The sequence below is a fragment of the Canis lupus genome, chromosome 18, assembly GCF_003254725.2.
Source record: "Canis lupus dingo isolate Sandy chromosome 18, ASM325472v2, whole genome shotgun sequence".
Lineage (NCBI taxonomy): Eukaryota > Metazoa > Chordata > Mammalia > Carnivora > Canidae > Canis > Canis lupus.
The window spans coordinates 44238239-44253157 of NC_064260.1; the positions used below are offsets into that span (position 1 = coordinate 44238239).

At 54.6% G+C, this 14919-nt stretch overlaps 1 long non-coding RNA gene across 2 annotated transcripts; it reads right to left on the minus strand.

The window, feature by feature from the left end:
- Nucleotides 1-1205: 1205 nt before the first annotated feature.
- LOC112663263 (uncharacterized) lies at nucleotides 1206-10154 on the minus strand. 2 transcript variants are annotated; one of them, XR_007403606.1, is made up of 6 exons: nucleotides 9663-10154; nucleotides 8609-9281; nucleotides 7203-7257; nucleotides 6067-6228; nucleotides 4823-5066; nucleotides 1206-3127 (listed from the first exon to the last, which is right to left on the minus strand). It is a non-coding gene; the product is annotated as an uncharacterized LOC112663263 (long non-coding RNA). The 2 variants fall into 2 exon arrangements; XR_003139103.3 differs by having other exon boundaries at nucleotides 8609-9191; nucleotides 9663-10153.
- Between the last annotated feature and the right edge of the window lie 4765 nt (nucleotides 10155-14919).

Consider the following 14919-nt stretch of genomic DNA (forward strand, 5'->3'; position numbering starts at 1 on the left):
TGTGCACGCGCACGAGGCTCCCGTGCACAGATGCACGCTCACACTCAGCCTCTGTACGTATCTCGCCTGGGGTTCGAGAGGCAGCCACAATTTGGCACCACTTTTATTGAAGCAAATCCAAGGACATCATCAACTCACGGGGAGATGAAGCAAGAAGGTGACGCTCAAGAGACCAAGGTCACCTTCTCAGCATGGCCATCCCCTCTGTGAAATCTCAGCACCCTCGTCCAACACTCTATCCCAATCTAGCGCCTGTCACGGCATCTATCATCATCTCACCTTCCAAGAATTTACTTATTTATTATCTGTCTCACTCCCCCAAAATGAACCTTCACCTCTGTGAAGGGACAGGGTTTGTTTTGTGCTCTGCTTTATCCTCCAGACCTAGACCTGTGCCTTGTACACAGTAGGTGCTCAATTATTTGTCCTTATGGACACTCACCATGTTGGGGGCAATTACCACTATGTTCAACATTTCCCTTGTATACATTGTCTTACTAATTTTCACAATTCCAGCCTGGCAGGTGGGTTTTTTTTTTTTTTTTAAGATTCTATTTATTTATTTGAGAGAGAGAGAGAGAAAGAGTGAGCATAAACAGGAGTAGGGGGAGCAGAGGGAGGAGTAGATTCCCTGTTAAGAGGGAGCCCGACACAGGACTCCATCCCAGGACTCTGGGACCATGACCTGAGCCGAAGGCAGATGCTTCACCAACTGAGCCTCCCAGGCGCCCCAAGGTGGGCATTTTAATTCCCATTTTACAGAAGAGGAAACTGAGGGTTGAGAGGGATCCAGTAAGTCACTGAGATTTGAGTCCAGGTCCTTGGGTCATTTTCACGTGGCTCAGAAGCTGGGGCAGAAGCGCTCACACCCCTGCACAGGCCGACTTCCCCCTCTCCGTCCCCAACCTGGACTCACCCTGCCAACAGCTCCCCTGCAGGCCTGCAGGGATGACTCCCCTCCACCAGGGGACCCCTTCCTCTTGGCAGTGGCTAGAGGCAGCACCCCACTGGGTTTCCATGCAGGCTCTGGAGCCCGGGCTGGGGTCCCACTTCCTCTTCCCATCTGCTGTGCGACCGAAGCCCTACTTTCTGCCAAACTGGGGAAATGGGTCATGAGAGGTAAGTAAAATAATCGATCATAGTTTCTGACACATACAGCTTGGGTTCGTCAGGATCCCACAGGAACACACAAGGCACACGCCAGGTTTAACCGAAGAGAATTTAATGGAAAGTGTATTTACAGAGGTGTGCTGTATCCGTGGCTATCGCTGCGGGAACAAAGTCCCACAAATGTCTGTGACTTAAAACAACACAGCTTAACTCTCTGGTCCTGGGGGTGAGAAGTCCAGGATGCTGGTTCCCTCCGGAGGCCCCACGGGGCGGGGATCCATTTCTTGACTCTTCCAGCTTCTAGAGGCTGAGGGCTTTCCTTGGCTCCCAGCTAAGCCATGCCAGCCTGTTTCCATCATTATATACCACTTTGCCCCTCCCGATTCCCTTTCATGGGGACCCTAACAACTGCGTGATTAGGCCCACGCAGAGAAGGCAGAACAATCTCCCCACCACAAGATCCCTCATTTAGTCACCTCTGCAAAGTCCCCTTTGCCATTTCAGATGACAGATTCACAGGGGTCCAGGAGTAGGGTTTGGATGTCTTGGGGGCCCTTATCCAGGTGGAAGTGGATGTAGGAGTGGCCAGGGATTGGCATCAGGGGAGAGATACCAACACCCCTAGGCCTGCATGGGGAGAAACAAAAACTGACCTCTCTCCTCCAGCCAGTGCGCCCCACTGGCTGAAGCCTGAGCAGAGGCCAGAGGCAAGCAGCAGAGCAGGGGAGGGATGGCGCCAGGGATGGGGCAGCAGAGCAGTACTGAGTTCATTGTGTTAGCTAGGACTGTCACTGCATTTGAGGCCTGGTCTTCCAAAGAGGAGGGTCCAGGGGCCTGGGGCTGCCTGCCTCTGTTTCCCCCACCCCCACTCCGAAAAGCAGAACCCTCCCATGCCATCCCAGCACAGCGATTCCAGAGTCTCTTCCCCTGAAACCACACTGTCAGGATTTGGGGCAAAAAAGCTGCCTGGGAAATTCAAAGCCAAAGGCCAGCTGGCTCTTCAAAGCCCTCTCTGCAACAAAGGACCGGAGAGGAGGTAGGAAGACAAAGGCGCTGGCCAGCAGGAGGCCGGCTAAGCAGCCGCCAGGACAGCCCCCCCAAAAGGTAAGCGACAGGAGGAAGCGAGGAGAGCTGCACAGACTGTCTGATCTTCCCCAGAACCTCGTCCCCCACCATCACCACCAGTGGCCTTTAAATAAACCCCTCCAGCGAGCTGTGAGGAGTGGGGAGCCCAGGACTGGAACCTAGAGACTGGAATCCAGCCCTGTTCTGTCACCATGTGACCTCGAGCATGTGATACATCAGACCCTCTGCACCACAGCTTCTTCGTCTATAAAATGGGGATAATGGGATCCAGTGCCTAAGATCAGGTTCTCTAGAAGCAGAGCCTGAGACACGGATTCTTGTGTGCGTGACTTCTTCGAGGGAACCTGGAGAGGAGTAAAGGACAGAATAGGTGGGGCAGCAGTCAGGCAAGGCTGTGGACACAGGTGGATCCCACAGAGAGGAACTCAGGGTTGTCCCCCTGGAGAACAAACCAAGGAAAAGAAAGCTTTTGTATCCGTCTGGGGGGGGGGGGGGGCACATGTCCCAGTCTTTCCCTGCTCCAATAGACTGAATAATAACCGCCTCCCCCAAAGATGTCCACATCCTCATCCCCAGAACCCGCAAATATGTTACCTTCTACGTAAAGAGGGACTTTATAGGTAAGGCTGTTGAGATGGGAGATTATTCTGGGTTAGATTATCTAACCCAGGGGCCCCATATCATCACAGGGTCTTTATAAGGGGAGACAGGAAGGTCAGTCAGTAGTTGGAGGGAGGTGTCAAGGGGAGCAAGAGGCTGGAAGTGATGTGAGGAAGAGGCCACCAGCTAAGGAGCTCGAGAAGCTGGCTTTGAGAAGCTGGAAGAAGCAGGGAAATGGATCCTCCAGAGGTCACCAGAAATGGATTCTCCAAGGTCACCAGAAGGAACTCAGCCCAATGACACTTTGATTTCCATCTTCTGACCTCCGGAACTGTAAGAGAATACCCTTGTGTGGTTTTGAGCCACTGAGCGAGTGGTAAGTTGTTAGAGCAGCAAGAGGAATCCAATACCCCTGCCGAGGCTGGGTGGCTACACCGCCCGCCCCAGGCTCAGGGGCCTGGGCTGCGTGGCACAAGCAATCCCTGCTCCTGTTCAGTGAGTCACGCAAGTGATCCCCATCCCTGGATCTTCTCCCCAGTTGGGAGTGCCCTGCCCCACCCCCAGCCTCTCTGCTTTGGCCACCAGCCCGCAGGCCTGGAGCTGCTTTGACCTCAGGTACACGGAGCCAGAAGCCAGAGTGACCTTCAGGTAGGCACTGACGGCCTGGCCTTGAGGCTGACCAACTGTCAGCAGTAAGCCACGGGAGAGCCCGCAGGCATTGCTCCTGCCCTGCCCTGCCCTCCCCCACACTCCTCTGGTTCCCCTGCCAACATGTCCTTAATTGCACCCGAACCCTAATCTCAGATCTGCTTCTGGGGTGGGGGGCAGCCCAAGGAACCTTCTCTATCTGGTCCCCACAATTTAGCCCCAAGGCGTGGAGTAAGCTAATTGTCGTTTTTCGAAGAAACTGTGACTCTGACCGGCTCACAGCTGTAAGGGGTTAAGCTGGAATCTGGATCCAGACACGGGACGGTGCTTTTAATTCCTGGACTCTCTGTACCACCTCCCAGACAGTCCCCCGGGCTCTTCCTCTGGCCCTCGGGGATAATCGTCTGCGTTTCCTGGGGGCAGGAAGCTGTTGGGAGCAATGCTCCTGGCCCCCTGCCCATCTCACACTTCTGGCCCCAGCTACCTCCCCATAGTGGGATAGCGAGTGCGGGGAGGTCTGGGAACCTGCTGCACCCCGAAATGTGGATGTCAAAGCCATGGCTCCCCGAGGCCATCCATTATGGAAACCACTCAGGCCTCCTATCGATTCTTGAGTCAAATCCTGACAAATGACTTATCCCTCCCTCCCCTGTTTCCTGTGAAACCAGGATAATAACCCTGCGGCCAGGGTGGGAGCTTGACTAGAACAGAGCTTGGCCCCGAGGGCGCTCGGCCCTGCTCCGTGAATCTCTCCGAGCCTCAGTTTCTTCGTGTGTAAAATGGGAATAATCATACCGCAGTGCAGCCGTAGCGGAGCGCTATCCCTAGAGCGGCAGTGGGGGTTCCCGAGTGTGGACTCCGGTGTCCCAACCCAGGTGACGTAGGTGACTTAACCACTCTGGGGCCCCTCTCCACCTCTGGCTAGTACGAACAGCGTGAGGGAACAGAGTTGAAGTGTCGGAACAGAGCCCCGCACACAGTAAGCGCACTCGGTAGCTCGTGTGCAAAGGGCTTGGCCGGCACCTAGAGCATCCTAAGGGCTCAGTAAACAATGGCTGTTTCGTTACGGGGGTCCCCTGACCCCTGGAGTGAGGAAGGTCACCTCCACACACCTCCACAGCCCCGTGGCTTCAGCCTCCAAGGCTGAGGCCCAGCGAGCTGGCTGCTGTGCTCCGGTGGGTGGGATGGAGTTGACCTTGTGAAGAGCCGGGGTCCTGTATGTCCCCCACCTGCACCCCAGCCAACCTTGGGGGGGGCTTTTCATGCCTCCATCTCTCACCCCAAACACACCCCTTGCATCCTCTTCTCTCCCCACCTGAGGGCCCATCCTTCACCCACCTTGCTCCCCGCCCACATCAGCTAATCGGTGGTGACTCACGGTAGAGCTGGGGCCGAGGCTGCGTGGGTGATACTACCCTCCTCCGAGGCATTCACCTTCCCACAGTCCTGCGAGCACGGGGCCTGCCATCCTGGGAAGCTTGCCAACCCCGGGGACCCTTCTTCTCCTGGAGAACATTCTGACATGGCAATCCATTCCAGGTGGCAAAAAGTTCCCCCAAGAGGTCCTGCAGTTGCCTCTCCTGCTCCCACGACTCGGTGTGTTGGCGTCCTCGCGTTCCTGCCTAAATGGAAAGAAGCAGCTTCCAGGACTGTCTGCTGCCTCCTAGAACGAGAACAGCAGCTGTGGGGGCTTTTACCTTTCTTTTTCTGGACCAAACAGGCCTGGACTGCAGGGCTCCTTTGCTCCTGTCCTGATGCACAAATGCCCAGGACAGACAGAGCAGCCTGGAGTGGGATCGGCTGCCAAGAGTAGGGGGGCTCCTTTGGCTCTCTCGCCTCTGAGTCGGGGGGTGTAATTGCCCCCCTTCCCATCAGGTAATCCAGGCGCCCAGCCAGAAGCCCCTCACTGCTTCTTATGCACCCAGAAACTCAGCCAGGCCCCCTGGGGCCAACCTAATTGGGTCCATTTTTCATTTTCAAAATCGAAACTGAGAAGGTGAGGATTTGGGTCTGTAGCTTAACCACCTCCTTTGTTAAATAAAACCAACCTAGAAAACAAACAGAGTGAAAACCTCCAAACCCACCTGCATGGAGCCCAGCCAAGCTGGGGTGGAGTTTAAGCAATGTTGACAGTGTTGGCAAGCTCTGGCTCCGGGCTGCACCTGGGCTCAGGGTTGAAGCCACACATCCCCACGCCTGAGACTGTCACGATGTGTGTGTGGAGGGGGAGAGACTGAAGGGATTCCAGTGGGGCCCCATGGGGGCCCCAGGCGCTGTGCCACAGGGGACCTGGCACCCCAGTGCACAGACACGCAGTGGAGTTTCACTGAAGGCATCCAAGTCACACATCCCACAGCACATCCTCTTCCCTTATGGGATACCTCCCCCCCCCACCCGCCCCACCACCACCACCAGGACCTTGTCTCTTTTGCCAGCTCCTCCCCTATCTTTCCTGTCCTCCCCCTGGAAGCAGCCCCCAGGCTCACTGGCTTCCGTGTCCTCTCTCCTAGATCCTGCCTCACCCCCCAACACCCCTCCACTCCTCTCCCTCCTGGTATCACCTTCTGTTACTTGAATGTCTCTGCTGGTCCCCCCCCCGCCCCGCCCGCCACCACCACCAACCTAGAGACCCAGCTAGATGCGTTCTCTGAAGGTTTCGTCCATCATCCCCAGAAGGACAGATTTCCCAGTCTTGTGTCAAATGAAAAGAAGCTCAACTTTATCAAGGGCTAAGCTGATCATGGACGTTGATGCTCAAACTCAAGGCTTCAAAGGCATTTCCTGCTAATGAGATTAAATGAGATAATGTGCGTGGAGCTTGGTGCACTTTCAGACCATCCCGGGGAGTCTTTACTCTCCTTTGATGTCAGGCATTTTAGAGGGAAAGTTCTCAGAGCTTTGCAGCCTGGGTGATGCTCTGGGAATGGAAGGGGCGCCAGGAATGGGGTGATGCAACAGTCTTCAGGCCCGAGTGTGTGAAGGGGAGCGTGTGCATGTGCGGTGTGTATGAGAGCATGTGTGTGTGTGACTGAGAGAACAGAGAGGCGTGTGCTGGGGTCCCACTACGTCCGAAGGGGCCTCCTCTCTCCCTTGGGGTCTTGGCTGCTCTGTCTTGCTGCCGCCTCGGGAGGTCACTGTGGCCTCGGGAGGTCACTGTGGTCAACACAGTCCCTTCTGGCTTGATCTGAGCCCCCTGACCCAATGTTTTCCCCAACTGAGCAGAGATTGAAAATTATTTTGCAGGAAGAACAAGGTAAACACCCCAATATATTTATGCTGGCTGTAAGGCTTATAGTTATTTCTTTTTTTTTTCTTTAAAGATTTATTTATTTATTCATGAGACACACACACAGAGAGAGGCAGAGACATAGGCAGAGGGAGAAGCAGGCTCCCTGCAGGGAGCCCAATATGAGACTCAATCGCGGGTCTCCAGGATCACGCCCTGGGCCGAAGGCAGGTGCCAAACCACTGAACCACCCAGGGATCCCCTCCATAGTTATTTCTTAAAGCCAGACTTCCCATTCCAAGAGACTCCAAGGAAACAGCAAAGACATTTTTGGATCTCTGATTCTCCACTTAGGGTAGCCACACGGACACATCAAGTGCCCCTGGGAGCACACAGGGATCCTTCCAGACACTCTGCTGACTCAGAGCCAGTTGGGTCCCCAGGCATCCAGCCCGGGAAGGGATCTCCTGGTACCTCCCTTCTTCCCACCCTGTTCAGGCACTGTGCTGGGGGCTTCCCATGGTTAACTTACTCATTCCGCGTAACGGCTTTGTGAACACAGGGCCCGGATAGACCAAGTTCTGTGTCTAAGGTCACAGAGTAAGAAAGAACAGCTTCAGTTACGGAACATCCTCTGCGCTGGGTGAAAAGCCAATGCACGTTTTATATGTGGTATCACTGGACCCTCCCAGAGCACAGCAAAAGCCTGGGTGCTAATACCTACTAATATTGTCCCCCTTTGACAGGTGAAGAAAGGACGATGCTCAAAGAAGGGAAGTGATTTGTCCCTTGGGATCCTCCTAACTTTCAGAGGGCTTTGCCCCAATGACTACGGTAAATTTAAGGATTTTCAGGTGCTCAGGCCCAATGTGGGCAAGAAGCAGGGGGCTTTGGGACATAGCCCAGGGCCCAGCTCTGCCAGTGTCCCCGTCAGGCCACGGTTCCACCTCCTGGATTTAGCCGGGGCAGGAGTCTTGCATGCTGGGGTTCTGCTGAGACTGCCAGGTTCCCTCCCTGTCCCCCTCTGCCAGCCCCCGAGTCCTCTTGCCCCAGCACAGGACTAGCCCCAGCCAAGGTCCTGGATCACCTCCTGGGACCTGGGGCAGCCCATGCTCCTGGCCCTGAGTCCCCACGGACCTTACTTTTTCTAGCACCCAACAGGATCTCAATTGTCCTCTCTGGCAGGGTGGACCAGCGGGACCCCCGACACAGCTTCAGGGGCAGGACTCTCAGGCTTTAATCCTGTGTGACTTCAGGTGCATTAACTCACCTCTCTGTGCCTAAGATACGACTGATGATAGTACTCTAACCCAAAAAGATGACGTCAAGCTTTCTTTACCCCTCACCTCCTTTTCCTTTTCTTGTTTTCCCATCCCGGGAACACTATTTATGTAGCACTTACTCTGTGCCAGGCACCATTGTAAGCATTTTTTAAAAAAAGATTTTATTTATTCATGAGAGACACAGAGAGAGAGAGAGGCAGAGACAGGCAGAGGGAAAAGCAGGCTCCATGCGGGGAACCTGACACGGGACTCAATCCCAGGACCCCGGGTTCACGACCTGAGCTGAAGACAGATGCTTAACCACCGAGCCACCCAGGTGTCCCTGTTGTAGGCATTTTTATTCCTGATTTAATCCTGATAAAAATCCCATGAGGGAGGCACCATTATTCTCTTATTTTACAGATGAGGACTCGGAGGTACAGAAAGGTTACAGAACTTGCCCAAGGTCACAGCTTTTTAAAAAAAATTGAAATGTAATTGGTATATAACATTATCTGACACACAGGTTTTAAGAGGCAGAGGCAGGAGTCAGACCCAGGCAGGCGGGCCCCAGAATTCACACTTTTAACTTCCTCCTCTACACCAAGATAACACGTATAAAGCAAGCATTTTAGTATAAAACACAACGAAAAGGAAATGCTTCATAAGCACTAACTGTAGTCACCGTGTGACTTCAAAGCAGGTCATCTTCCTTCTGACAGCCGCTGTGTTGTTTGTCCCTGCAGTGGGACCTGAGAGATCTCCCCGAATTCCACACAATGATGGGTGTGAGGTGCACATCACAGATCCTAACACAGATCAAGCCGTGGGCTCTTGGTGGTCCTCCTCTCTGGAAGGCACAGGTGGAGACATCTCAGGAGTGACCTTAGTTGGACACACCCACTGAGCCAGCAGGAGAGGGTGTGGAAAAACCACGGGCCCTGAGGGGCGGCAGGTGACACAGCAAGTGTGCAAGAATAGGGCCTCTGGGGTCCAGGCCCAGGGGGAGTCGGGAAGAAGGCTGTGAACACTTCCAGGGCCTTCTTTTTTTTTTTTTTTTTTTCAGGGCCTTCTGATCTTCACAACAACCCCGAGAAAACAAGAGTCTCAGGGAAGACACGTGACAAGGCCCGAGTTCAAGGAAGGGGGGACAGTGGGCTTTACATCCAGGACAGGTTCATGGTTCCTCTCCGCACCAGATCAGCCATCAGCAGGATGAAGGGCCTCAGCTCCAGGGACAAGGTCCAGGTCAGGAGTAACTGTTTCCGACAAAGGTCCAGCAGGAGGAAGGTGAGAGTCCCTCCCGAATGAGTGCCCCAAAGAAGCCGGGGCTCCAGTGGGGTGCAGGGCTGAGGAAGGAGGAGGGGACTCGCTTTGGGCAGGGGCAGGCTGGCGAGCGAGTCAGCAGCAGGGGTGGCTCAGTCCTATGCTCCGTGCTGGGAAGGGCCAGGGCCGGGTGGGGGGTGGGTGGGGGGTAGATTGGGGGTGGGTGGGGGCATCCCTCCCTGGAATCCAGAGAAGAGCAGAGACTGCACCCCTGCCTCTTCCCATCCCCCCCGGGGGACTTTCCCCACGCGCGGGTCTCAGAGCCACCTGCCCTGGGACCCAAGACTAGAGGGAGACGGGGCCTTTCCGGGGAGGCTGTCCCTTGTCTTCAGAGGCAGGAAAACCACTTCCTGTGGGTCCAACCGTCCCTTTGAAGAACCAGGCCCAGTGGCCTCTGTCCTCACTTGAAACTGGAGGAGGGCTGCAATCCGTGACCCCAAGAGGGCAGATTCAGTTTTTTCTGGAGAGCTCCATCACAGCTCCTCCATTTCCCGGGGTGGCAATGACGGCCCAGCCCCAGTCCAGTGGCCCCAGAGTGAGGTCACAGCAGTGAGGTCTGACCTCAGTGTTGCCATGGGGATGCTCCTGGTGCCACCGCCGCCTGCTGAGCAACACCTTTCTTCCAGAAGGAGTGGGAGGGGCAGTGACCGATGTTCACTATGTGTCACCCTGCTCCTGGCTGCCGGGGTTGGTTCCTCCCAAACATAAATTGTCACAAGCGGGGTGGGCCAAGGAACGCTAGTGGGGCCCGCTGGCTCCATTGTGTGCATCTGCGTGTTTGGGTCGCGGGGAGAGGTATTTATGAGGCCTCCCGGGGTGCCTCATTATCTTCTCTCCCTGCGCCCGGGTGGGGATGCTGCTCATTATGCTCCTCATGGACCCAGACTGCCATTCACAGCAACCTGGTCTCCATGGCAACCAGCCGTGACATCACAAGGAACCTACAGACCCTGAAGCCGGAGCAGAGGAAGCGTGAATGCGTGTTTAGGGGCAGATGAGCTCCTGCTTCCCCTCCTGAGGCCTCTCCTGTGATGGGGGAAGTGGGCGTAGAGACACAAAGTGGGAGGGGGTCGCTCCTCCGAGATACCAGGTTTTTCTGTGAGATGCAAACCGAGGTTTCTCTGAAGGTTTACGTGGCATCTAAATGAAGTCACCCTCCCCCACTTTCTCCCCCCTCTCTGTCATCCCTTCAAAATTATGTCTCAATTTCCTCAACCGTAAAATGGGGATAATAGAAGTCACTCTTCATTGAGTGATTATTATGTGCCAGGTGCTGTGGATTTTCTCTTTGCCTCATGACAACCCAATAAAGTCTTTTCCTTTTAGAACCTTTCCGTTTATAAGTGGAGGAAAATGAAGCATAGCAAAAGGATTTGAACCCAGACAGTCTGGCTCGAGAGCGTATTCACAGCCTCCCCAGCACTCAGCGGCACCTCTATTTCCAGCCATGCTGTGGCAAACAGTTGCACACGGGTTTCAACTCACTTTGCACTGCCAGCATCTCACCTCATGTGAGCACAAAAGCTTTTTCTTTTTTTGCCCTGGCGCTTGTGCAGTGCCCAACATAGACTACTGGCGGGAACACGCTCAGCATGAGGACATGCTGGGGGCAGTTAGCTTCCACTGGGTTAACCTCCACCAGTGGGGCACGGGAGCTGAAGGATGGGTGCTCCTGTCAATCTGTCATCTGATTGACAAGACCAAGGATCGTTTTATACACTGTTGGGAGCGTCCTGACGGCACTGAGCCCCAGTCACCCACAGCAGTGACCTGGAGATGCCCTGTGATGTTGGCTTTTCGGCTTTCCTTTTCTCACGTGTGGCGGTGCCCTGTTTCTGCTCCCAGGGACCACCTCCAAAATAAACTCCCTGCACATACGTCCTTGCATCAGGTTCTGCTGAGAGGGGGACCCTAGGCCAAGACAGTCGGCACTACTACAACAGTGCTGAGAGCAGCGCAGCAGGGTGGCATTCTGGAACTGGAATCCATGGTGAGATGCAGTGAGGACCCTGTTGTAGTGGGCTGGGAGATGGTGACAACCTTGGGCATATGAGTTCAGACTGTCTCTCCTATAGCAAGCTGGGACGAAGAATGGGTGGAAGGGGAAGGACCGGGTTCTGGGAAAGTTCTAGCACCTGAGCAACATGGGGGCAGTGGTAATTATAAGAGTTTGGGGTTGGGTGGCTTCTGTTAACTGCTTTGGCAGCCTTAAAGAAAGAAAGGATCATGTTCAGGGGAATCCAGTGCCAGCTCAAGGCACGCCACAATGACCCAAATCCAGCGTAGCACTGTCTAAAGAGAATCCCTCCTCCTGCAGCCAAAGGGGACCCTGTGCTGAGAATCAGGCTCAGGATGGAGCTAGAGGGGAGGCAGGGCTGCAAAGGGGCCAAATGCATAACCCCAGTAGGCCTAGGCAAGCTCAGGGCCCTGCTGGGGAAAGTGGGAAACCCTGATACCTGGGGTGGGATGATTCTGAGGACCCTGGAGGCCCAGACCTCTCAGAAACTTTGAGCGTGGGACTCCCACACCCCAGCAAAGCTCTCGTTGGCCAGCTGGGGCAAGCGGCCAAGTCTGGGCTGCCTCCAGGAAAAGGCCACTATGGCCCTCCCTATCTTGTCCCCAGTTCAGGGCCTGACTGAGAACCTCCTGCCACTGATGGGTTTTGTACCTGCTGGAGCAGACGTCAGGTCCACAGCTCGCCTCACTTCAGATGGGCACGGGATTAATTGAATCTTGAGCAGAGAGACAAGCTGGCCAAATGGGCCTGCCCTTGGCTTGGGCTCAGCCAGCCCTGGTTCTAATCGCACTCGGGGCCCAGACAGGATGCTGCCCTGACAATGTCACCAGTTGTCGGGACACTTAGGGAAGTTCATGGATTCAAAACACACTCTCAGAGACTGTGTGGGTACTGATGCGGGGCCTGTTGAAAGGAGGCTGCAGCCGTAAAACAGCTCTCATCTCTCTTCAATGCCCAGGCCAGGGGGGGAGACACATGTGCAAACCACTCACCCACCAGTAATGGGCGCTTTTTGAGATTTCATCAAATGCTAGGCTTTATGCTGAGCTCTTCCGGTACCAAGTATCATAAGTTCCTTAAAACATCCCACTGGGGAGCTGTTGCACTGCCATTTTACAAAGGGAAATAGGTGGCAGGGCTGCGATTTGAACCCGGCCTTACCTGACTCTTGCAGCATGTGCCCTGCCCTCATATACGACCGACGTAGAGCGGGACAGCCTGAGCTGGAGACCTGTTTGGCCTAATGGGCAGATCCAGGAAAGCTTCCCAGACTGGTGCCAAGGCCATTGGCACATCCAAAAACCAGAATAAACGTCAACCATGGTTAGGTTATCAGTAAGCATCTATTGTGAGGCCTCACATTTTCGGAAATGACTCAAGCCAACACGGATCAAAGCCAGCATGAACTCTAGCCACCGCCCTCTCCTTGGACGGTTAGGGGGCAGCCCCTGACCTTCGCAGCTCTCCAGGTTCCAGAGCCCCAGTTCTGCCCCCAGGATCTGGGGAGACCCAACACTCCTGTCTCAACTTTTGCTCTCTCAAAGCCTTTCTGACGAATGAGCCCTACAAGATAGGGGTCCCCATCAGGTGTTCTCTGGCCTGGAGGGAGGTGGCCTGTATGGTTGGGATCCAGAGTTTTGCAATGGAGATATCCACTCAAGTTGGATTCAGCGAAAAGCGGGGACTTATTTATGAGGTCCCGGGGGTGTCTTCCCAATTGCTCACCCTGGGCTGGCAGGAAGGGCCAGGTCTGGGGAGAGTAGAGCTGAGGCTGGGAGCCACTGGGACTGGCTCGCTCTCTGCCAGCTGGCTTCGTTCCTCTCTCTCTTTGCCAAGCAGGGCCTTCCATTCTTCAGAGGCCATGGCTGCCTGGATCAACTGTGTCCATTCTTCTGGCTCTGGCCCAGCCACGCGGAAGACCAAATGGCTGTGTCCTGCCCTCTGCTCCCCTTCCCAGAGCCAAATGTTTGGGAGAGAGAACTGACTGGCCCAGATTGGGTCATGTGTCCGACCTGAGTGTCATCTCCCATAGCTGGGGTGTGGTGAAGCCCTTGGGGGTGGCGACAGAGGAGTCACCATAGATGGAGGAGTCTTAGGCTCACCAGCTGTGCAGACTCCCCCCGAAGCAGCCATGGTCGGGGAGCCACCTCTACATCCACCACCCGACTTCTCACCTCCCTACCCTCACCCTTGCCAGACACCTGCAAAGAACTTTCTTAACATTCCACTGACCCTCAGGCTCAAGCAATCTGTAAATCATCAGCTAAATCTCTATCCCAGTGATAGAATTAATATTCCCATCCTGATCATTATCATTATTGGCTACTATTTATTAAGGTTTTCCTATATTCCAGGCACTGGGCATCATCACCCTTTCTTCATCTGATTTTTACAACGATGCTATGAAGCAGATACCATTATTGTCCTCACTTTACAGAATAAGAAACTGAGGCACGGAAAGGTGAAGCCACCTGCCAGTTCGCCCTGGAGTGCCAAAGTTGGTATATTGAAGCACTCGGAGCTGATACGCTCAGCTTCATGCTGGAGGCGGCGGGGACACAGAGCTGGGTGGTTTCTGGTTAGTTCGAGAGCCCTCCCCACTTTCCCACCCCCCAACAAGAATCTCAGGGCTAGGACTGCAGATGGAAGGCTGTGGCATGGCTGGAGGGGATCACAAGAGAGGGAGTGTGGGTTTCCTGCAAGGCTGGACTTGGGTCTCAGAGGACGAGGGGCTGAAGGGAGGACTGTGAGGAGACAGCTGGGTGGGGGCCCAGGCTGGCTGTGGAGCAAAATCAAGGGCCGATGTTTGGGCAGGTGGACAGGTGTCAGATGCCAGTGGGCCCTCCTTCCTCCTGCACCCCCAGAACCAGCGCTCTTAAGCACACGTGGCTACTCCTAGCACTGGCTGGACTGAATTGACCTGAAATAGCAGGTAAAGGTGACCCAGAGTGGGAGGAAGGGGGTTTAAGCTGCGGCTGAGTGAGACCAAGTCCTCCCATGTCTTTGCGTGTGTTTCTCTCTGGGTGGGTCCCCACAAAGTCAATCATGTTGACAAGAATCACTCTTCCTCGTGTCCCCATGAAGAGACCAAAGGGCAGAGAGGTGGAGCAATTGTCCAATGTCACCCAGCACGTGGAGGCTCAAACTCAGTCCTCCTTGTTGCAAATCCAAGATTCCTAGGAGGAGGGGGTTTGGATAGAACCTGGGGACAGGTTTCCCGCGTCTGAAAGAAATCATGAAACACTTAAAACACTGGCATTTAGAGGCAGAGGGAAGTGTTTGGATCCACGCAGAACTGTGTTGGAATCCTGGCTTTGTCACCTCCTCGGGGACCTTGGAGAAGTCATTCATCTTCTCTGTGAGGACGGTGGCAGTGTCCCCAAGAGTCCTTCGGAGGACTGAAGGAGTCAATGGATGCATATGACCATCACGGCGAGCAAGCCCTCAATAACTATGAACCGTTGCTTATTGTCATCGATGTCACCAAAGTGGCTTAACCTTTGGGTTTCGGTTTTCTCAACCGCGAAATGAGGGTGATGACAAGCAGGATACCTGAACGGGGCGGTTGGGAGACCACACGCCCGAGTCCTACCCTGGTGCCTGGCTGCACACACGTTCTTTCCTTCCTCCCTCATGTCAAATCT